Genomic DNA, 24,699 nt, shown 5'->3' on the forward strand with positions numbered 1-24,699 from the left:
CTTGCAGAGGACCCAGGTTTGGTTCTGAGCACTCACATGACAGTCAACAACTGTAACTCAAGTTCCGGATTGGGGGGCGGGGGCTGCACTATCTTCTAGCTTTCATATACATTGCTTCCAAAAGGACATGTACATACCTACAAGCAAGACACACATACATATAAAATTTAAAAAATCATTAATTCATTAATTAAACTGTGTAATTAGTGTATGGCAGTAGTATCTAGCCAGACCATGAGTCCCTGTCCTAACCATAATTAGAAGACATCAAAGGCTGGTGCAGCTGCTCCAGTGGGATCACATCTCAGTCAGTTTGCAGAGTCATGTTACCTCTGACTGTGTCTTGATGTTTATCAGTGTGGAATTACGGAAGTGTACTTTTATAATCCATTTGTAAACAAATATATATGGTATGTGTTAATGGCTCTCTTATTTAAATATTTATCTTGGGAAGGCTTGATTAGTATGATATGTATTTTAATATGTTATGTATATGTGTATAAATATAATTTACACCATGCTATCCAGTTTCTTTAAGTACTCATAGAGATGGGGCTGTTTGCTTTTATTTGGGGGATGCTATCAATTAACACTTTAAATGCTCATCTTTGAGCACAAGTGTGATTTCTGAAGAACAGATACTGAAAAGCTGCTTCTGAAAATGTTTTTGCGTTATGGTATTTTTGGGTATTTTTGACACATTATCCCTAGTCTCAAACCACCTGGAAGTCACTATATGAACCAGGCTGGCCTCTGCCTGCCTCTGCCTTTTGAGGACTGGGATTAAAGGTGTCTGCCACCATGCTTGGCTGAAAATATTTTTAAACATACATTTTTCCTGAATAATTTTATGAATAATATCATTATAATCTGAACTCCTTTCAATTTTCTTAATTTTGGAGCACATGTGCTACACAAACATTTTCCATTTATTTCTATAAATACTGTACCTAATTTGTCATTTCTTTTCAGAAATAATAATACCTTTACATGTTTCTTGACCTTTAATGCTGCTTTCAAACCCTTGTAAATATTTTCCACTGTCTTTGAGGCTTCATGTTTCCTTTGCTTTATTTTAAACTCTACTTCTCCTTGAATACTATGGATAGCTTTTATTTAAATAACTGCACTTTATTAAATGATTTAAAGTTGTTATTATTAAGAACTAAGACTATGGGCTGGAGGGATATCCCAGTGATTACAAGCACTGGCTGGTCTTGCAGAAGACTTCGGAAAGCCCCAGCACCCACACGGCAGCTGACAACCATCAGTAACTCCAGTTCCAGGGATAGGACTGCTTCCGAGCTCCTTGGCCATTGTCATTTGATAACTTCAAAAAAAGGACTATCTATCTTTTTGAGGTTGTGGCTCCTGGTACAGAAATCACTGTTTGGGGCAAATTCCACACCCAAGAGAGTCTTTGAACTACTGAAACTGAACTGGAGAGATTAAGATAAAAAGAAATCAAAGTTGGATGAGTAGAGAGGAGGGAGTGGATCTGGGAGGAACTGGGGAAAAGGAAAATAGGATAAAATGCAATGTATGAAGTTCTCAATTAATAAAAATATTTTTAACTTTTTTTATGTGTATAGATTAATATTTTTGTTGTCCAATTTCTTTTGTAGTACTTGTAGTATGCAGAAATAATTAGCCCCAGTAGGTTTTTCCCTTCTGGCAATAGAAATCCTACTGTATTATAATATATATGTACCAACATTCAAAGCTCAGTGGTGAGAACTTCTAGACCAGCTAGTCTTCCCTTGAGGCTAACACACCTCAAGAGGGCCCATCTGTTATTGGTTTACAAAGTCAACACCATCACAAATGTGCTTTATTTATCCTTCCCTTGTCTCCATCTGTCACACCTAAAAATAAGTTGAGATGTTCACTCTCAGGAAGGTTGTGTGTTTAGCAAAAATAATCCCCCTGAGATAAATACATTGTTTAGATACAAAGCCTTCTTTTTCATTGTGTGAATGCTTACCATGTTTATACTTACTTTTTGCTTTCTGATACAGTAACTATAAAGGCTTGTGATTTACTTAAAATAGTATATAAATGGATTCAGCTTCTATTTCTATTTTTTAATATTTTATTTATTATTTTTATTTTATGTGTTAGAGTGTATTGCCTGCATGTACCTAAAAGCACCCGTGTTGTGCAATGCCTGCAGAGGACAGAAGAGGCTGTTGGATCCCCTGGAACTGTAGTTACTGACAGTTGTTATCTGCCATGTGGGTGCTGGAATTCAAACCCGGGTCTTCTGCAAGAACAGTCTGTTCTTAATCTCTCAGCCATCTCTCCAGCCCTCAGTTTCTATTTCTAAAGATTCAACTTTCATCTACCCTTTACTCTGCAAATAGCAATTACTTGAATTATTTGGCTTGAATCCTGTGTGTCCGTGTGTGTGTGTGTGTGTGTGTGTGTGTGTATGTGTGTGTACAATTTTGCATGTGCAAATGGAGGCCAATAGTAAGCATTAAATGTATTCCTCAGTTGCCCTCCACCTCATTTTAAGAGATAGGAACTTCAGTGAAAATGGAGCTCGCTAATTGTCTAGACTGACTGACTTGTGACTCCCCAGAGTCAGCTTGCCAATGACCAGTTCCATCCTCAGAGATGGGGTTAAAAGCACAAGTGCCACATCTGCTTTTTAACTTGGGTTCTGAGAATTGAGAGCAGATTTTTATGGTAAAAAATCAGTACATTAATGACTGAGCAATGACATTAGTCTGATATTTTTAGTAATGTCTGAAGGACACATAAGTATACAGTCATTGTTTCTTAATTGATTCTGACAATGTGATTCTGAAATACATTTAAATATTGGATAAAATATTTGGATAAAATAAAATATTTGGATAAATACATATAAATACAATTTGTATTATAAATATTTGCATAAATACACATAATTAGACCAAGGGAAGAAACAGGGAAATCAGACAAAGGGCAACAAGTAAAGAGCAAAAAAAGGACTGTCTTTTGCATTTTATGTCTATAATAAAGGAAAAAGAATGATAAAGACATTCTAAGGGTGTGAATACATGATACATGGAAGGTAGATATATGAATAGACAGATACATAGATAGCAGATAATGAATAATAGGGATTGACTGCAAATGGGTATTATCATGATTAATTGTCAACATAAGTGAATGAGTCAAAACCTATAACATGAGTGAGAAACACCTGGGAAAGCTTTCCAGAGAGGATTAACTGAGAAGAAATACTCCAGATGTTGACAGCAGCTTCCCATGTGCTGAGACTGAAAAAACTGTGAAAGGGAAAAAGTCAGCTTAACACTGATTCTTCTCTCTCCTTCCCAGTCCTCCTAAATATGAGCAGTACTGCTGTCATGCTGTCTCTGCCACAGCTGAGTCTATTCTCTAAATAATCAGTCAAACTAAACTTTTCCCCAATAGCTAATCCTCATGTATTTAGTTACAGAAGCAAGAAAAAGTAACTAATTGTAAATGAAATTCACTGCTTGGAAGTGCACTTGGCATCTGATCCCCTCCTCCCACAACCTGAGGCAAGAATTCTCCAAACCCCCATTTGAAGAATCTTAAGGAATTTATTGGAATTCCTAACTGAGATTGGGGTGTGGGTTTGCTTATAGAGGAGCGGGTGCCCACCCTTCATTCACAGCTGTGCTGGAAAGTCCACACCCAAACATAAATCCCTGGAATTCCTTGGGATCCCTTGAGTGTGCGGCCTCATGGTTTTCCCAGATTTTATGCCCTTAGTCCCTCCCCTTCAAGTAGCTAAGGTCAACAGTTGGCTGGAGGAGGTAATGGGTTTGACTCTGCAGAGTATGGGAAGGAGACAGGACCATGGCTTGTCCTCACAGAGTCAGAAGAACATCCTGGTCACACTTCACCCTTTCCTCTGGCTCTTACAAAACTTTCCAGGGCTCTGTACTCTTCCGGTCTCTGTATCATCTGTCATGGACTGATGTTTCAACAAAAACATGTAAACAGTAACTGCTATAATAGTTTACGGGAGTAAATACAAATGCTTGGAAGTTACTTTAGTAGATGCATCATATCCATCTAACACAATTGCAGTGGCTTCTCCACTGAGGCCTATTACCTCTTCTGCCACAGGGGAGTGGCCTGATCTACAATACCAGATGTGTGTTCCATCCATTGGAAGGGGCATTAGGTCCAATTGAAAATTATCTGGCTGTACATACAGTAGATGAGCCTCTATTGCACCAGCGGGAACATCTCGCTTCACATGTTGATAGTGCAGCACTTGGGGTTGTTGTGCCCAGAGAATGGACCCCCAAGAATAACCACAGAATCCAGAGGGCATGCAAGAACAAAGAGTCTTTATTCGGGCTTAAGCTCAGGCTCTCAGAGTCACACTTTGATTGGCCCGAGGAGCCTGCGCATGCCAACACACTTTTGAATTGATTGGTTATAAAGGATGCAGTCCTGGGGGCTTCTCATTGGTGGGTGCTACCCTCAGAGCTGTGGAATGTGCTGACTGTTATCTGCAGAACCAGAAGTCTTTGTTTCTACCTTATAAGACTGCTATATGTCTGGGCTTGCTTGACCTATAGCCTCCTGGGGTGGGGGTGGCAGGTGGAGATTAGACATGCCTGGGTGTGTTCTGGCTTGCCTGGAACAGTTAGTCAAAATGGGGTCAATATAATTTGTCCTTTCAATCAAGCAATCAAGCAGTTCACAGAAGCAAAAAAGAGCAGTTAGTCCTAAAAAGGGGCAGGAGTCTCGGGAGTCCAGGGCAGGGGTCCAAGGAGGAGGGCTTCACAGGGTCCCTTGTTGAATGGAATGATAGGTGACAGTTCCCCCCCCCATTCATCTGTATAGTGCCTTCTGGCACTATGAAAGCCACCCATCTACTGGCAGGGAGTTTCCAGCTTAGTACAAACTTGATTTCTCCCTCTCCCAAATTCACATCATGCAGTGTCTTCAGCAATATGGCCTTACTGTCAACTTCAGGTGTACAACCAACATTATTGGCTTTATTGTTTTGGGGACTTCCAGGGCCCCTTTAGCCAGCTGCTCATTGGGAGGTAACCCACTCCTGGTACTGGGATTCTCATTTAACAACTGTATGTCTTCTGGAAGGGCCTTTTTCCACCCCAGTAGGGTTCCTTCTGCACTTAAGGCTTTTTACTGTTCCTTTAGCAACATGTTGTTTTCTTTCAATTAACCTTGCTCCTGTTGGATTGTAGGGAAGGTGGAAATACCTTTGAATCTGATTACTTTCAGCCCAGGCTTGTACATCGGTTCATGTGAAATGAATGCCTCTGTCACTATTAATCTGCCTTGGGCACCCATACAAGACACTGAGTTGGGTAAGTCCCTTAATAGTAGCATTGCCCATTGCTCTCTTGCAAGGAAAGTCCTGCTCCTGTGTAAACCTATGGCAGTGTCCACACAAGTGAGAGCATACTTATACCCTTCACAGACTGGCAGGGGCCCTATATAATCTATTTGCCAATCTCTCACAGGGGAAGTTGACTTGTGCACGTGTCCCATCATGGCATCCATCCTCCACGGCCTGTAACCAGGAACATTCCTCACAGGCCTGGACAGCCTGTTGGATGTCAGTATATTTTACTGGAATGCTGGTTGCTTTGGCTATTCTCCATCCTGTGTTAGCTCCCCTGAGGCTAAACCTGATATAAATTCCGTGAGCTGCTTCTAGGGGAACCTGAGGGTATAGAGCCCTCACCTTGGTAAGAACATCAGCTTCCTGATTCCTGGGGGCACTCACCAAGTGGTGGGCATGGTAAACCATCAGGGGGACTAGCTTCTGCAGCATTTTATTATATGTTCTTCAACAATTGTTGTCCCTATTGTGGCCATCCCATCACCTGCCAGTTTTCTTTCCCCCACTGGGTCATCCATTAGATTAAGCCTTTGAACACAGCCCAACTCTCAGTAACAAATTGTTACTGGCCAAGCCTCCCTGGTTATTACTATCCATATAGCTTTTAATTTTCCCATTTACTGACTGCGTTCTCCTTCTCCCCTTTCTAACTATACAGTGTTAGTGTTCATCTATGTTGCCACTGCTACCCATTCTTGTCTGGCATCCCTGCTGGTTCTGTCAGTATAACAGGCATCAACCAGAATTGTGGGAGCCTCTTCTACTGGGTCAGGTCTTGCTGGACGGTCAACTATAGGAGGGGAAGGGAGAGGCTCTGTGCCTTGAAATGCACTGGTCCTAGTACTGCCTGCATAGCATTGATTATCGGGCTTTCTGACACCATCCCCCATTGTTGCAAATATGCATGCCATCTTTGCAACATTTGGTTTTGTACCACCCCAACAGGGGCTTGGCTAACAGGCCCTCCACCCAACCTTTTATGGGATATGTGGTTTTTACAGTGATGGGGGTGGGGCCTTAATGGATTCCACCTGTTGCAATGTTTTGTACACAGCCAGTAGTTGCTGTTCTAGAGATGTGTACCAGGCCTCTGCCCCTTTCCATGATTGGGAACAGAACCCAATTGGGATTTTCTATTAGGGTTGTTGTTGTCACAGGCCCCATCCATAACCCTCAGGGTTCCTGATGACTTCCAAGAAGAAGGGACACTGACACTGAGGTATTGGGACTTACAGCTGTGTAGCTTGCCATGCCAGTACCTTGGCCTGCTCAAAAGCCTCTTGGGCATTTACACCCCAATCCCATGTAGCACCTCTCTTTGGTAAATTATACAGGGGACAGGAGACCTGAGCAAGGTGAGGTACAAAAATTCGCCAGTACCCTAGATGCCCCAAAATGCCTGTAACTACTTGGAATTTATTGGTACAGGTTGTTCTAAGGTTTTTTTCAACCACTGCACTGGGTATCATGCTAGTTCTGCCTAACCATAAAACTCCTGAGAACTTTACCCTTGTACCTTGTGTGGGTTTACCTTGTATCATGTTCCCCAAGTGAGCTTCCGAATCTGTAAGGCACTCAGAAGTTAGCATTATGTCATCTGTGTGGTGGAATCTCCTTAAAGAGGCGGGCAGGGTAACAGGGCCAGGTCTCAGGCCACCATTCTGTGACGCACCATGGGGCTGTGGAGATAACCTTGGGGAAGTACTCTGAAAGTCCATTGTCCTCCATTCCACATGAGTGCGAAATGATCTTGGGATTCAGCAGCTAGGGGAATACTAAAGAATGCATCAGGAAGGTCCACAGCATTGTGGACCCATTTTCTTCACCAGCTGATTGGTTAGCAGTGCAATGTTGGACACAACTTTAAGAATGGGAGACACCACCTTATTTAACTCTCAGTAATCTACAGTCATTCTCCAGGAGTCATCTGGCTTCCTGAAAGGCCAAATGGGCCTACTGAAACGGCTCTGGCTGGGCAGATAATCTCTACCCACTCGAGTTCCTGGATGGTTTCTATAATTTCGTCTCGACCCCCAGGCATCCAGTACTGTTTGATATTCACAACCCTCCATGGAGTGGGCAGTTTGGCTCCCATCTTGCCCACACCTGAGTAATTTCCTTTACTGTTTGCACCCTCAATCTAAACTTTCCCATACTAGTGTGTAGGGTGTGTCCCAGCAGGGTACACAGCCCTAAAATGTTCTCTCATAGGGGAGAGATGCACACCTTGTACTCCTGGGGGAGATAATTGTCCACACCCAGAATGAGCCTAGTCTGCTTTAATCATATGGTCTTATTCCCATATCCATCCACTGCTATCCATTGGCCCTGGTGTTTTGGGGGATTGTCATGAATTAATGTACACTCTGCTCCAGTATCCACTAGGGCTCATGTGTTTTGTATATTAATGGGGGACCAATAAATCCTCAATTTGACATTTGGCCTCTGTTCACCCAGTAAGGCCCTCACTTGTGGGCAACCTTGGCCACCCCTTCAAGGAAGTGGCTGGGAAGGGGTCGCATCCAATGAGGCTGCCTTCCTCTGGAGCAGGGGGCACAGTTGGAGTTACCTGCACCTCCTGGTCTCCATTTCTTTTACTTCTGTGGTGAGTTGCTGGTCAGGTCTTAAAGCTCTGCATTGGCTCACCAGTGCAGCATTTGGTTGTCCATCAGTTTTGTTCCTAGCAACTCCTGCTCTGTGCAGATCCATCCACATCTGTGCTCAGGAGACAAGGAAGGGTCCCTTTGCCTTGTGACTACTTGCTTTAGCACCTTCAGAACATGTTGGTCTAAATCATTTAAATCCACCAGAGCCTCATCAGCCTCATACAGGTCATGCCCAGCCATGTGTTTAGCACTGCCACCAAAGCTCATGGATTTTGCTGAATCAGTTTCTTTCTTAAGTCTCCTGTAAAAATAGTCCTGTCTGGGTTTGTGAACTGGGCATCAAATACAGCTTCCCTCATACCCAGGGAAGGACAGGGCCTGTCCTTCCTCTATGGTTTTCCAGTCTCTAGTATTCATGGGACCCTCAGCTGGAGATGCCTACATGTCCCAAATAGCTCATATGAGTCAACCCATCATGGACTGGTTTCCTTCATACTGCCTTAAATTGTGAAATCTTTGTCTCAAAGAGATTATGCGTGGTTAACTTCTCTGCTTCTGTAGAACTGAAAATGATCCCATCTGCCCGCCATGTCCCATAGCCTCAAAAGCCAGGTGGCCAAAGGCTCCTTTATAGCTTGTTGAAATGTCTTTCCTAGTTCTAACAGGTCTCTTGTTGAGTATTCTCTGATCACCATGGCCTCCTGCACTGGGCTATTGTTAAGACCTGCATCAGCATATTGAACCATGGATTTTCCCTTTCTTTGATTTAAAGGTATAACCAGAGGAGCATCTCCCACTATCTCTAGGTCACTTCTTTCCTCCTCACTGCCTAATTCTTCTCAGGTTTTAGGTCCCAGAATGGGCCTTGTATTATCATTCTGATCTGGACTTTTTTTCCCTTTTGACTTCTTAGACGTAAAAAACAGGACACCAACATTTCCATCTCCTTTTCTCTCTTATCTAATTTTCTGGCAAGGTCAGAGGCCAGTGTTGCTAGTCCAGCCTCATATCCCTCTCCCGCTTTAATTCCTCTCTAACACCTTAAGTTTCTCTTCAGGCTAAGACCTCCACTTGGGACAGATTTTTTTATTACTGATAGCAGCAGCCAAGCAGCCTCTGCAGCCCCTTGTTGACATTTCTGTCCTTGGTGTGCTACTCCCAGAGCTTGCAAAATCTGTTCTAGATCTTCTCCTGTTTTCAAGTCATCTCCATACTCATGTGGCAGGCCCCACTGGTCAAGTAGGCATGCCACCCCATACCATCTACAAGACAGCTGCCATCCTGGGATTTGACTACCTAGATGGCCTCACCTTACTTACATATCTTACTGTCCACTGAATTAACCATGACACTGCAGCCACCCCCACCAAGCCTATGGGAATGGCCTATCAGGTTAACATTTCCTCAGCCCACACTCTCTCTTCAGTCCATTTTACTTTGGCTGTTGGTCTCTTTCCCCATATTAGGGACATCATTATAGCTCTTCCAAAACTCATTATCAGTGTTGTCATATCCTGCCCAACTATGCCAATTGTAAGTTAAATTCACTTCTGGGCAGTGTACATGGCATCTGATCCCCTCCTCCCACTGTCCCTATTATAGCCTGAGACAAGAATTCTCCAAACCCCATTTGAAGAATCTTAACAGATTTATTGGACTTGCTAACTGAGTTTGGGGTGGGATTTACTTACAGAAGAGTGAGTGGCCCCCGCCCCATTCACGGCTGTGCTTGAAAGTCCACACCCAAGCATAAATCCTGTGGATTCTGGACAGCTGTACAAAATGGTGAGAGAGTAGCCTTGTGGTTTTCCCAGTTTTTATACCCTTAGTCCCTCCCCAACAAGCAGCTAAGGTTAACCAATTGTCTGGAAGAGGACTTGACTCCTTCGCAGAGCATGGGAAGGAGGCAGGACCATGGCTTGTCATCACAGGGTTAGAGGAACATCTGGGTCACACAAATATAGATATGAAGCAGGTGTGTGATGACAAAAATGTTCTAATGTTAGAAAGATCATGCCTGCAATCCTACTCAAATGGAATAAAATGGCAAAGTTTACTTAAAAATAGTGACTATGTGGTTTGTGTGTTATTACTCAGTGAATTGTTTCTTTAAAGATGATTTATACATTTTCAAAATTATTTTTAAATAATAAACATATTCAGTAATGACAAATTTACTGAGTTGATAATTCATGCATTTCATGTCAAGTACTGTGCTAATAGTTTTAGATAATAATTTTGAATATGAATATAGTGGTTATTAAACTAAATCATTTTTGGTGCCAAACAAACTCACTAATAACAATTTCAAAAGTACTCTTTATTTTTATTAACATTTCATACTTTTGTTTCCTTTTTGTAGTTCTCTAAATTATCTTTATACACGTGTATGCATGTATATATGTATATTTGTATGCTAACGTTTTTATATATCAGGCATTTCTACTTATATCTTTCAATATTGTGAATAATGCTTGCCATATGTTCCTACAAATTTTCAATTTTTTTATGAATCTTTTTAACATCTGTTTCCAAATTGATTATTAATTAAATTTTGTGAATTTCAAACAATATATTTTGATCATATTTAGATACCTTACCATATCTACACCCTGTTTATGAGCCCCCATAAAAATTCTGTACTCTAGTTAAACACACACACACACACACACAAACACACACACAAAGAATCTTGTTCAGCTACTAAGAGTCTCGCCCTTAAACATGACTGAATCTCCCCTTCCCAGCAGTTATCAGTTGCAAATAGTTTCTCAGGAAGGGTTGTAGTTTCTTACCCATTTCCCCATGTCTATGTTAGGATTTTTGTCTCAATTTAGCTCTTGTGAAACTTGCCCATGTTTCAACATTTTGGTGAGTTCATATGAGTAACTAACAGATGTCATGAAAAATCTGTTTCCTTGTAATCATGCAACTCCTCTGGCAATTATCATCTTTCTATCCCTTATTAAGCAATGATGTGTGAGACTTGAGAGAAAGAAATTTGATATAAGTGTCCTGTTCAAAGTGTCTACAGATTCCTATTTTTGCATGCTTGCCAGTTAGGGGTTTCTGTGTTAATCGCCATCTTCTTTATATGTATGCTCCTCTGCAGAGAGTTGATAGATGCATGAATCTATAGATACAAATATATAATTTTAAATCTGTTAAAAATTGCATCTATTTAGCAAAATACATGTATTAAGCTGTATCCCATGACTTGTGGGCTGTCTAACCTCAGGTTCTTCAACCTGATATCATGTCAGGTAGGGGCTCCACCCTATAAAGCAGATTTTAAATCCAACTACAAAGTAGCTGGTTACTCCATTTATATATGTGCCACTATTACCCAGTGGGTGCTATGACAAACCAGTGGTTTCTGTAGCATGCAGGATTAACAGATGAGTAAGGTTCATGATAAATTTTCTCTTCAGGTACATTACATAGAACCTTCCAGCATTCTGAAAGCTAGACAGTAGAGAGAAGGCTTTTCAGTCAATGCCAGCTTGATTTCTCCTTATTTATTCTACGGTTTATGTATGCAGTGTCTTCAACAATATGGCCTTGACATGACGTTCTTCTGTGTAATCAAGAGAAGGAGCACTGACCAGTATTGTTTGAGGATCTATAGAAGTCCTGGTCAATAGCTTCCAAACAAAGAATCCAGTACTGATATTGGAATTTAATTTCTAAGCCCATGGTTTCCATTAGGGACAATGTTCCTCAGTAATAAGGTAACTCACTTTAACTTTTTTGAATAAATATTTTATTTATTATTTTTTACTTTATGCGTATGAGTGTATTGCCTATATGTGTATGAGTACACCCATGTCATGCAATGCCTGCAGAGGTCCAAATATGGTATTAGATGCCCTGGAAGTGGAATGGCAGATGTATGTTAGCTGCCATGTGGATAGTGGGAGTTGACCTAGGTCCTTGGTGAGAGCAATCAGTGCTCTTAACCACTGAGCCACCTCTCCAGGCCCCACTTTAATCTTTTTTTTTTTTTTTGGTTTTTTTTGAGACAGGGTCTCCCTGTTACCCCAGCTGTCCTGGAACTCGCTATGTAGACCAGGCTGGCCTTGAACTCACAGAGATCAGCCTGCCTCCACCTCCCGAGCACATTTTTTATAATATATATGTATATACTTTAAGTGGCTTCTATAGTTGGTGTTTTTCCACATGGCTTTCTCTAAAAGCCTTTAGTGTTACTTCTCCTCCCCTATACTCCTTCCTTTGCCCTTCCCTCCCATTTCCCACCCCTTTAACGATTCCTGCTCCATTATTCCCATCTCACCTATATCACTGCTTTCTGTCTCCCCACCCAGAAAGCTACCCCCCACTCATGACCATTTATTACTTTCTTGTCCTTTTGGGATTTGCAAATTGAAACATGTATATCTAAGATTTAAAAGCTAGCATCAAGCTATGAGAGAGGACATGTGAAATTTTTCTTTCTGGGTCTGGATTATGTCGCTCAGGGTCATTCTTTCCATTTCCATCCTTTTACATGTAAATTAAATAATTTCTTTAAAAAAAAACTTAAGAATATTCCATTGGGTATATTTCATTATCCATTAATCTATTAATTAATTTTTCATTATCCATCAGTTTTTGGAGAGCTAGGTTGTTTCTAGTTCCTATTATGAAAAGGACAGCATTGCACATGTTTGAATGAGTATTTCTGGGATAGGATGCAGAGTCTTTTGGGGATATACCCATGGGTAGTATGGATGGATCAAATGGTAGATCAATTTCTAGGTTTTCTTTTTTTTTTAAATTCCACTCTAATTTCCAAAGTGGCTTCACCAGTTTTCACTACTACCAGCAGTGGGTAATATTTCTCCTTTCTCCACTCCTCACCAGCATTTTTTATTTTTTTTTATTATTTTTTTTGGACCTTAGCCTTACAAGGGTATCAATTACATAAAATAAACATTATTAGATCTAAAATCACACAATAACTCCAACACATTGATAGTGAACAGCTTTAATACTCCACTGTCACCAATAGTCAGGTCAGTCAGACAAATCTAAATAGAGAAACCCTGTAGTTAAACAAGATCTTAAATCAAATCGACCTATCAGTCATCTACAGAATATTCCATCCAAACTGCAAAGAATATACTCTCTTCTCAGCAGCCAATGAATTTTCTTCAAAATTGACTACATATCAGGACACAAAGCAAGTCACCAAAAATTTACAAAAATTGAAATATCATCCTGTATGCTACCTGATCACGAAGGAATAAAACTACCTATCTACAATAATAAAATGGTAAAAACAAAAAAGTGAAAAAAAAATGATGGAAGCTAAACAACACATTAGTGAATGAAATTTGAATCAAGGGAGATATCAATAAGGAAATTTAAAAATTTCTAGAACTGAATGAAAATGAAATCACAGAATGCCAAACCTATGAAACATGATGAATGAAGTTCTAAGAAGAAAATTCTTAGGGCACTAAGATACACACAGCAATATTAGAAACATCTTACATAAATAAATTAACAATTTCTTGAAGACCTTGGAAAATCAAGAACAATGAAAAACTAAAAAGAGTAACTGGGAAGATCAATAAAATCAAGGCTGAAGTTAATGAACTAGAAACATAGAAAGCAATACCAAGAATCAATTAAATAAAGAGTTGGTTCTTTGGCAAGATTAGCAAGACTGACAAACTTTTACCAAATTAACCAAAAGAAAAAGAGAGAACACAAATTAACAAACACAGAGATGAAAAGGGAAACATTACAACATACCTTTGAGAAATTCAGAAATTCATAAGTAAATACTTTAAAAATCTATATTCCACTAAAGTACAAATCTAAAAGAAATGTATGAATTTTAAATATATGCACTTATCAAAGTTAAATCAAAATGATAAAATATTTTAAATAGACATATGACTTTCAGTCAGATAGATGCAGTAATTAAAAATCTCCCAACTAAAAAGAGTCCAGGACCTGATGGACACAGCATCAAATCTACCAAAACTTCAAAAACCAATATCAATACTCCTCAAATTCTTCCTTCAAACTGAGAATGAAGGAATACTCCCATATTCATTCTGTGAAGTCAGTATTACTCAAATAACAAAACCAGACAAAAACCAAACAAAGAAAATATAGACTAATCTCTGTGATGAACATAGATACAAAAATTTGCAATAAAATACAAACTGAATAAAAGAACACATCAATACAATTATCCTAAATGATCACATTCTCTTCATCCAAGAGTTGCAGGGATGGTTCAAAAATTATAAATCAATAAATGTAATACACCACATAAACAAATTCAAGGAACAAAACCACATGCTCATTTCACTAGATGAAGTAAAAGGCCTTTGATATGATTCAACATCCATGCGTAATAAAGTCAGGAGAATCTAAGGATATAACAGACATATCTCTACAAAATAAAGGCAATATACTACAAGCCCTCATCTGACATCATAATAAATGGAGAAAAACTGAAAGCATTCCCACTAAAATAAAGAAAAAGATAAGGATGTCTACTCTCTCCATTCTTGTTCAAAATAGTACTTGAAAACTTAGCTAGACCAATATGACAAACAAAAGAGTTTAGGGGGATATAACCCGAAAAGGAAAAAGTCAAAATATCATTATTTGCACATTATTTAATTCTGTACATCAAGGATCATAATACTCTGCCAGAAAACTACTAGAGCTGATACATCCAACACCTAGCAGGATATAAAGTTTGCATCCTTGAATAAGTAATCTTTCTATATACCAACAACAAACAGAGGAAGAAACAGAGGAAATGATCCCATTCACAGGTAGTTTCATAAACCATAAAATACTTGTAATCAATCAAAGTAAACAAAGGACTTAAAATAAAAATCTTTATGACACTGAAGGAAAAAATTAAGGAAGATACCAGAAAACGGAAAGACTTCCTTTGCTCATGCATCTTAGGCTTAATAATGTGAAATTGGTTACAGTACTAAAATCAATGTATAAATTCAATGAAATACCCATTAAAATTCTAAAAAATAGCCAGGCATTATGGTGCATGCCTTGAATCAGGACTTGGGAAGCAGAGGCAGGCAGATCTCTGTGAGATTGAGGCTCGTCTGTATAGAGAGTTGCAAGCCGGTTGGAGCTACAGGAGGAGATCCTATCTTAAAAAGATAAATAAATATAAAATAAAATAAAATAAAAATTCCAACATATTCATCACAAAAATTAGAAAAATAACCCAAAATTTCATATGGAAACACATACATATAAAAAGGATAACCAAAATAATCCTGAACAATGAAAATTGGCTGGAGACATTATCGTCCTTGATCTCCAGTTATAATACACTATAATTGAATATAGTATAGTGTTAAGAACAGCATGGGAGCATAAAGCCAGAAACACTGATCAGTTGAACAAACTTTAGGAACCAGGTTTAAATCCACACATTTAAAACTGCCTTGATTTTGACAAGGAAACCATAAATACACACTGCGTAAAAACATGGTTAACAAATGATGCTGGTCAAACTGGAGAACAGCATGTAAAAGATTGAAACTAAACCTTATCTCTCACCATGCACAAAACTCCAAATGGATCAAGGAACTCAACATAAGATCCAATAACCTGAATCAGACAGATGAGAAAATAGGGAATATTTTTGAACTTATCGACACAGGAAAGAACATTCTGAATAGCCCTCCTATAGTGCAAGCATTAAATCCAACAATTGACAAATGAGACTTCCCTTTAAAATATTAATGATACTTTAAATTCCTTTACTGATAAATTCAACATCTAGGGCACAACTAACTCCTGTATTTGTTTCTGGACGTATTGGGTTGAACCTCAATGTGTTTGCTTCTCTCTGAAAATGGGAATATCCATAGAAGAGATCCACCTGTCGTAGTGTTCTAATAAAAATATCTGACATCCCCATTAAAAGATTGATGAATAATAAAAATTTTTCACACATACATAACGGAATTTTATCCTACCATAGAAAGGAAATTATGAAAATTTTATTAAAGTGAATGAAGCTAGAAAATAATATATTCAGGCCCAGAAAGACAGAGTGCATATTCTCCCTCATCTGAGTATCTCAGCTTCAAATTTTCATATTTCTCTATTGAGGTTGCAGTATATGTAGGAGCCAGGAAATAAAAGAAGCTCTGACTGGGAGGAGGCATGAATGAAGGAGCTATGAAGTAACACTCCATAAGAAAGAGTAATTGGAGGATTCAGAATTATACAGTTCAATGGATGATAAGAGCAGGGAGACTAAGGAAAAATGGAAGTGAGGGTTAATAAAAATTAAGGGTGTACATTAAATTAGGCAGGGGACAGTGGGTGGAGGTTTGGATAAGAGAGGGGAAATAATTACCATCAAACTGTATTGTTTTAAGGTCTATTGTTTTAAGGTCTATTTGTTTTAAGGTCTATTGTGTCAAGTTAGTGTCTCCGAAGGTCCCTCAGAGCAAGTTGATCTACTGAGGTCTTGTCAGCCTATCTAGAGTCTCTCACTTTAGGAAGATCACCTCTTCCTCATCCAGCAGTAATCAGTTGCCAATATTTCTTCAGCTAAGATTGGGGTGAGCTGTTCATTTCCCCAGTCCTATGCTGGGTTTTTGTCTGAGTTTGCATGGGGTCTGTGCATGCTTACACCATTGCTGTAGGTTCATATGAGTAGGGTTCCATGAGCTTGAAGGGTTCTATTTCCATATGGCCATGAACCTCCTCCTTGGCTCTTGCAATCTTTCTCCCCACTCATTCACAATGGTCACAGATCCCTGGGCGGGTGTAGTTTAATATAGGAGTCCTGTCCAAGGACCAACATTCTGCAGACTCTCAGTCTCTAAACTTTGGCCATTTGTGACCATTTGTGCTCCTGAACCTCAGTTTCCTGAGGGAGCTTCCTTAATGAGAACTGAGATATTCATTATCATCTTCTTTACCCCTTGTTCTATATTCTGTGATCCTTAGATATAGAAGTTGCATTGTAGATGTGTCACTTACACTTGGATAAATCAATGGACAATGTCTGTGTGACCAGTTGTGGTACTCTATTATAGTCTCTGCCTGGTGCAAAAAAAAGTGTTTCTTGGATAAGTGGTGACTGGGATATTTGTCTGTAAATATAAGGATACAGATTTTGCACATAGTAAGAAATTACACTAGTGTAGGGATGTGAAAGTTTTGGGGTTTTCTCTAAGATCCATGACCTCTCCAGCAGTGTGTATTTGGTTATGTTCACAGTACCACATATGAGTTTCCTCCCACTGAGTAGGCTTTTAATCCAATTAGGTAGCTATTGATTTTCCCCCAAGATAAAAGTGCTACTACTGTACCAGTGTTGTATGCTGTACATGTTGTTAATGTGGTTATATGGTCTTGAAGCTGGTGTTGGACCACTGATTGATATTCTCCCTTAGCACCTTGCATGGTGCTTTCCAAAGCTATGGTATTTAGCCTTCAGGGGAAGAGGTTTCCAGGTCAGTTCTAGTTCCAGTACTCCAAATCCTATGCCCCAAGTATGTTCTGCTTTCAGCAGTAGGGTCTTACCTTTAAGTTCTAGGAGACAACCAAGGGCTATGGCAACATCTTGTGTAATTTTAGGAGTCTCTTGGACCACCCTGGACAACAACTCAAAGGAATGTTTCTTCTATCTTGCATTTTTACTTGCTATGTGTGAATAAAGTCTGAAAAAAAATTAAGGTATCAGGACAAAGTCAAGATAAAAAGACAAATGAATCAATTAGGAAAATAGGATACAAGGAAATGCAATGGACAGACTTGTGTTTTTAGAGTATCTCTCATTTTATATCAATACGTGTGATTCTGTGATTTTTAAGTACCTTCATGAGTATAAATAAACTCAAGTTCAGAAGTAGTTTTAATGATTAAAGTGTTCTTGGGCAAATAAGGAAATAAATGTTTTCCAAATATCACTGCCGTCACTAGAGAATGACTGGAAATTGGACACCAAGCTTGAGAGAAAAGGGCTACAGGACATATAATACAGGGTTGGTTTAGTGAGATGAAGAGTCACATGGTAAGGAGTACACCATGGGTGGGGATCTTCTGCACCAACACAGAGGTCTCATGCCTTTCCAAGTATTATATATGTCAGCCTTGAGGTAATGAATAATTCTGGCCAGGCGAAATAGGCTAAGTGAAATTTCAAGGAAAAGAAATTTGATTTGGATAGATATTCTGCAGTGTTAAAATCAAATGCATCCATTCTCCTTTGAGAGTTTACAAAGACACAGTCAAGCTATCTGATTATTCCTTTAACTGGTACACATGCAAAAATAAATGGTAAGAAATTTAAAACAATCCTCAATATTTTTTAACTTAAATTTATTTATCAAGAAATAATAAGTATAGAAAATAATTAAAATTCATGGCATGCACAAGAGCCTAGGTTCAAACACCATAACCACCAGTGAATGAACAAATACATAAATACATAAATAATTAAACAAATATATGAAATAAAGAAATTAATGAGTAAAAGGGCAATATGCTGTCTCATAAAAGAATTTTACAATATAAAAGATAAAAATTGTACATGAAAGAATAAAGTTTCCTCATGCAATCCACTGGAATATGACAAAATTTAAAATTGTACCATCATAATTGAATTAGAAAAAATATTCTATTTATTTATGAGACAATTTCCTGACAGAAGTACATTATATAATTTCCTCACAGTTTCCTAATAGCATTTGCACAGACAATTGCTTTGTTCAAGCATGGAAAGTGATAGGATTAGCATTTACTGGAATAATTTTCAAATAAAATTTAAAGAGTACAAAGTCTCTATTTCCCATTAATATTCTGTATGTTTTTAATTCTACTGAATACTCTTATGCAAGTACTCATGTATACATATACAGGGAATGAATTGAAAATGATTCCTATATTATAAGGAAAACAATCTTCATGAAACAATTTTGTCTGTCATTTTAATATACGCTAAGAAGAATGGAATTTCCTGCTGTCCTTTCTTATTATGCAATTCTAAGATAACCTTGGGTCCCTGCAGCATCCATTAGAAATAGTACAGAGAGTAATTGCTGTTCAAACACTTTAGGTCATCAGTTCTGACTAATCAGATTAAATATATATTTTGTTGATGAGCATCATATATTACATTTATTGACTATGGTGGAATATTTATGTAATTACAGTGTAATCTAACATGTCACTCATAATTTTTGGAAGCATAATCTAGTCTTTCTTTGAATAATGCAATACTTCGAAAATTACTTCCTGAACTAAATGCCATGGCTCAGCATATCCTTTGACCTTGCATTCTTTGAGTATTGTCCCTGATTCAATCTTTCTCTGCTATAGAGCATGATCTCGACTGATTTCTGTTTCATCTACCCATTTAGTGAATTTTAAAATATATGTAGTTAATAAGGTTGAATTTGAATAAATATTGAAATTATTATTTTTAAACTTTGGGAAAATTTATGTATAAATGAATATCAAATACAAGCATTTCTCACTAATACATGAAAAATACTAAAACTTCTCAACAATATGGAAATTTTACACATAAAAAGAAAGGAGGACATCTGAGTTGAACACATATGTGATCACTAGGTTTTTCTATAAAATTTTATTGATATGGAAAGCAATTTTAATAAAGAACCCAAGGTACTTTGGCAAGTATGGGTAAGTAATAAATAATGCTTAAATTATATCTAAATATTTTCAGACAAATATGTGGGGAGAACTCTTTATATGGTTATTTATACTACAGGAAGTAATTAAAGCTAATTTAACCATATACTATGGCTAGGTACAAAATGTATCCAACCAACATAAAATAAGAGCATATTAAAATGAACACAATTAACTTTCAAAAGATAATTCGACTTCTTTTCTTCATATTTTTTACTGAAAATTTTCAAATTTTGTGCAATATCTATTCATCATATTTAGATGCTGTCTGTTATGTACAAACCTCTTATAGTACCCCTACTGGGTTTCAGTTACTCTGTCATATATATTAGGGCCTATTAAGTCCCCAAAATGTCCTTTGGTATATGTCCATCCACTGGAACCTGGGAAACCTATCTAGTGGCACATCCTTAAAGAAAGCCAACTCTCCCTCTCCCAGTAGTTATCTGTTGCCAATAGTTCCTCAACTAAGTTTGTGGTCTCTTACCAATGTCCTTACATCTATGCTGGAATTTAGTCTGGCTTAAGCTGGCATGGGTCTTTGGCATGCTATTACTATTGGTGTAAGTCCATATGAGAAACTTTCCAGGTGTCTGAAAAACTCTGTTTCCTTATGAACATCAGTTGCCTCTGATTCTTCCAAACTTCCTGCCTCCTTTGCCATAATGGTCCCTGAGCCACAGGTGACAATAGTTGAATATAGGTATCCTATTCAGGGATAATCACTTTGCAACCTTATTCTTGGCTTTATGGGTTAATCGTCATCTGTTGCATGAGGAAGTTTGGCTGGTGAGAGCTGAGAGATGCAGTAATATTCATTCTTCCCCATGATCTGCTGAGTTTCTTGAGCATTCGGTGTACAAGTTACATTATTGATGTGTCACTTATGGCTGGCCACATCACAGACATTCATTTTCCGTGTCTCTGTCCCATTGTGAAACTTTGTAATAGTCTCAATCTGTTTCAAAAGAAGTTTCATTGATTGGTGAGAGGTATACTTGTCTGTAATATAATTATAGATAATAAGAATTCAATTAAAAATTACATTATTCTAGGAAATTTAATAAAAGCATATTTTTCTCTAGGATCTATGACTTCTCCAGCCATGTGTATTTGTTTATTTTTACAGTATCACACATCAGTTCCCTCCCATTGAGTGTGCCTTAATTTCAATTAAACCACTGTGGATTATCCCCAAGGTAAAATTGCCACTACTACACAAGTAGAGGTTATTTGCTGGGCCCATCATTGTTGTGGTTCAGAGACTTTACTACTGGATGGAATAATTGATTGGCTTTCTCCCTTGGCAGTTTGCATAGTATCATTTGATACTATGGGACCTAATTTTCAGGGAGTCGGCTTCCATATCATTTCCAGCTTGATTGCTCCAGGTCTTGTGTTTGACGTATGTACACTCTTCAGCAAGAGGACTTACATTCTGGGAGGCAATCAACGGTTGTGCCAATAGCCTGTGTTATTTTCAGAGTCTCTTAGTCTATCCTGACCAACAACTTGAAGGAAGATTCCCCTAGCTGGTAATGTGTTTTCTGTTGCATTTGTCTTTTTTTTTTTCACAAAATTTAAATATTTCTCTGTCCTTTCTCTCCAACTTTATAAACCTCCCTCATCCGTCCCCAGTTCTCCATTTCTCCCTTGATAACATCTGTCTCCTATCTTTCACTGGTGTTACTTCTTCACCTTTACTTCATGGTTCCTTTCCTAATTCCTGGATCCTGTGATTATATCAGCTTATACATTCCCATCTAAGGATTTGAAGCTATGATGGACATAAGCAGGGGGAGCACATATTGCTTGTTTTTCTGAGCCTGTGTTACTTCACATAGTATAAGTTTCTTGTGCTATCCATTTAACTGAACATTCATTAGTTTGACTTTCTATACTACTGTGTAAAACTCTAGTGTGTGAATGTACTACAGTTTCATTATTCATTAATCAGTTGAAGTATATTTAAGCTGTTTCCATATCCTAGCTATTCTGAAAACCGTAGCAGCAACAACAAGAACAAAAATGGCTGAGCAAGTTCTTTTTGGTAATAAAGTATTGAGTCCTTTGGGTAAACGCCAAGAACACAACAACTGGGGTACATGGTAGATTTATTTTTAGTGTTTTAAGAGTTCATGCTGTTTTCAAGAAGTGATTGCACCATTTTTCCTTGGTACCAGCAGTGGGGGAGGGTTTCCCTTCCCTTGCATCTTCACCAGAATTTAGTGTGACTTGTTCTCATGCTCTTAACCATTCCGAGTAGGATGAGATGAAATCTTAGAGTAGTTTTGATTTGAATTTCCTTAATAACTAAGGAAGTTGAACACTTTTTAAGGTATTTCTCAGCCATTTTTTTTGTTTTTTTGAGAGCTCTCTGTTAAATTCCACAGTCCAGTCTTAACTGGGTCAATATTTGCTTGATCTTCTTTTACTTCTTTCTATATTCTGGATTTCAATCTTCTGTCAATTGTATGTCAAGTGAAGATGTTCTCCACTCTGTGGGTTTCCTCTTCATTCCATTGGTAATTGCATTTGCTGTACAGAATCTTTCTATGTAATGATGTCCCATTTGCTAGCTATTGACCTGAATTCCCGAACAATTGAAGCCCAATTCATAAAGTCCCTTTCTGCACCTTTATCTCATAGGGTACTGCCTATTTATCCTCTAACAACTTGAGCAATTCATATTTTACTTTGAGGTCTTTTCTCCATTTGGAGTTGACTTTTCTGTAGGGTGATAGATATGGGTCTAATTTTGTTCTTCTACATTGAATATGCAGGTTTATAAGTATCATTTGTTGAAGACGCTGTCTTTTCCCAATGTGAGTTCTTAGCATCTTTGTCAAATATGAGTGCTGGTAATTCTGTAAACTCATGTTTTGGTCATCTGTTTTATACCATTGATCTACATGTCTGTTTTTGTGTCAGTACCATGCTGTTTATGACTACAGCTCAGCATTATAGTTTGAAAGTTAGAATGATAATTGCACTAACACTCTTTGTGCTCAGAATTTCTTTGGCTATCTGGGGCCTTTGTGATTCTGTATGACTTTTAGGATTTTTTCTGTTTCTGTGAAGAATGACACGAGCATTTTTATTGAGAATGTATTGAAACCTAGAAATTGCTTTTTGTAGGATGGTCATTGTCACAGTGTTAAATGTACCAATCCATGATCATGGGAGGTTTTTCAAACTTCTGAAGTATTCAATTTCTTTCTTTAATATCTTAAAAATTTTATTATATAAATCTTTCACTTTCTTGATTAGGTTTATTAAAAGATATTTTATTCTCTTTGAGGGAATCTTGATTGGGGACATTTCCCTGATTTCTTCCTCAGAAAGTTTCTTCCTCAATAGAAAGGCTATTGATTCTTACATGTTCATTTTGTAAGCTGCTACTTCGATGAATGTGTCTTTCAGCTCTAGGAGTGTTTTGGAGAAGTCTTTGGGTCTTCTATGTAAAACATCATACTGAATAGGAATGAAGAAAGTGGAAATCTCTATGTCTTTCCTGACTTTAGTGGAAATGCTTAGAGTTGTTCTCCATGTAGCATGATGTTGGTTATAGATGTGTGACACATTGCCTTAATAATATTGAGATATGTCCTCTATATCCCTAGATTCTCTGTGACTTTTTATCATGAAGAGATATTGGATTTTGTCAAAGGACTTTTCTTTATCTCATGAGATACCACGTAGATCCTGTCCTTGATATTAGTTATGTAGCACATTACGTTTACTGATATGCATGTACTGAATCGTCTCTACATTTTTATGAAGAAGCCTACTAGGCAATAGTGGACAATCAGTTTATGTGCACTTTTATTCAGCTGATAACTATTCCACTGAGAATTTTTGTATTTATGTTCATCAGAAACATTGACCTTTTTCTGTTTGGCTCTATCTTTGAATGTCACAATATCAGGATAACACTGTCTTCATAAAAGTAATTTGGATGTGTTCCTTTCTTTTCTATCTAATAGAATAATTTTAGGAGTGTTTTTAATAATTCCTTGTTGAAGATCTGCTATAATTCTGTGCTATATCAATCTGTAACTATTCTTCTGTGTATCTCTGTGTGTGTGTGTGTGTGTGTCTGTGTGTGTGTGTCTGTGTGTGTTTTCCCCCCTGGGAGATTTTAAATCATCTTCTATCATAATAGTTGTTATGGGGCCATTTAAATTTCCTTTTCATCTTGATTTAATTTTGATAATTTATACGTCTTGAAATCCACCCATTTCTTTAGATTTCTGAATAATATCTTGAATTGTCTTATTTCATTCAACTGTACGTGTGCAGGCTTCGTTTTCTTGTTGCAATCTTACATGTATACGATACATTTACCATTGTTACTTAGAAATAATTGTTTGTGGATCATCCTGTTTACCTTTCACAAGATATGTTACAATGGTATAGTCATTTCTGGAGGAGACATATAGTCTTGATTATGCATTTCGTTTGTGTCTCTACAATGGGACCTAGGCAAATGTTGTAGTCAGTGCTTCCTGGTGTGAATATCTCGGTAGAACTTTGTTTACTATTACTCTAGTTGTCTCCCAATTGGCTAGTTCCTCCAACTGGCGGGGCCTACCGCAGACTGGGGGCTATGGAGGGGTGGCTGGAAGCCATCTTGGGACAGAAACTAAGAGCCACTGGTTGTGCACAGGGTGTGGGGAACACCCAGCCACTCAGCAGTCCAAGGACAGAATGGCCTGACTCTTATGGACCTGGGGCAAGATTGCTGGCCCCTGAGGCTGAGTGAATGCTAGGTGACTATGGTTGTGGTGCAGTCTGATATGCCTGGTTCTGAGCCACAGCGCTGGGTTAGGCACTTGGTATTCATTCCTTTCTAAGTTAATAAATGCACATAAAGATATGTTATGTGGTTTGCTTGATAGCACAGGAGACTCAGAGAAAACTCGTGTGACAGCAGTTCATCAGGTGAAGCCTAAATGAGTGTTGCTTGGCATTCAGTCCTTGGGCTACTAGGTTTTGATGTACCAGTGGTGTGCAAAAAGTGCTTTCAGTTCAACTAGCAAT

This window comes from Nannospalax galili, unplaced genomic scaffold, assembly GCF_000622305.1.
Source record: "Nannospalax galili isolate Female #2095 unplaced genomic scaffold, S.galili_v1.0 scaffold314, whole genome shotgun sequence".
NCBI lineage: Eukaryota > Metazoa > Chordata > Mammalia > Rodentia > Spalacidae > Nannospalax > Nannospalax galili.